Here is a 1,268-nt window from a genome sequence, read left to right on the forward strand (position 1 = left end):
GATATAGTAAATGGCAAAATGTGGGAGATGTTTAAGGAACCTGTTAGGGTTGACTAGAGAAACAAATTCATAGACAGTCATGTGTGTGTAAGAAAGAGCTTTATATAAAAGAGCAATTTGTATATTGAGAAAACATCCCAGCCCAGTCCAGATCAAGTCCAGAAGTCTGATATTAGCCCATTTGTCTGATACCAATCTATAAAGTCCTCTTGGGACTCACGAAACATGCAATGATGCCGTATGCAGGAAGATCACAGGCAAGTGGGTGGAAAGACTTGTGGATCCAGATGGACTGGTGGATCCATCTCAGCACTGGCAAGGGGTCACTATGTGGCTCCTCCAGCTCCAGGGCACTCGCGTAGCTCCATGTGTCTTCCACAGGAATGTCTCACAGGGAGGGAGTGGGTGTCCTGCCCATAGTGAGCTATTATCTCCTTAGCGTCTCCAAATGAGGTCATCAAGCTGCTACCTGATTGACAGGCTAAATTCTACCCCTTCACTCTTAATAGACTCCAATTGACAACAGGCTATGTAACTACCAAAGAACCCAATGAAATTATTTTCAATCCTTTAATGATTTACTCTTTCTGTTATTGAGTGGATTTTGACTCATAGAAATCCTATAGCACAGGTAGCACTACTCCTGTAACTCTGAGAGAGTAGAAAGCCTCATCTTTCTTCTGTGGAGTGGTTGGTCGTTTTGAATTGCTGATCTTTCGGGTTAGCAGCCCAAGGAATAACCACTATGCTTCCAGGGCTCTTCCCAAAGAATGTTAAAGACATTTTTATTTTAGGTCATCTCATAAGAGCTGCACAGGACAGACATTAAAAGGATAGATTTTTTTAAAGCTGTTTCTGAAGTAGGCTTATTTAGTCAAGAACACAAGTGTAAGTATTTGTGGATACTATGAAGAATTTAGCTGCTGTTTTATGCTTAATATGTTTTTTTTAAAAGGATTTTTGAAAAAATAGCAAGTGACATATTTGGCAAAAATATGACATAAATCCCATTAAAATGAATAGGATTTTGTTTTTGTTTTGTTGTTGATTTCTTTTGATCAACCGAACCAAATTTTATTTTTTTAATTTTAAATAATTTTATTTATTTTATTTTTAAATTGTTTTATTGGGGTTCATACAACTCTTATCACAATACATACGTATACATCAATTGTATAAAGCACATTTGTACATTCATTGCCCTCATCATTCTCAAAATATTTGCTGTCCACTTGAGCCCCTGGCATCAGCTCCTCATTTTTCCCCCT

The sequence above is a fragment of the Echinops telfairi genome, unplaced genomic scaffold (genome assembly GCF_000313985.2).
Source record: "Echinops telfairi isolate 266 unplaced genomic scaffold, ASM31398v2 ScPeMD7_6080;HRSCAF=6971, whole genome shotgun sequence".
Classification (NCBI taxonomy): Eukaryota; Metazoa; Chordata; class Mammalia; order Afrosoricida; family Tenrecidae; genus Echinops; species Echinops telfairi.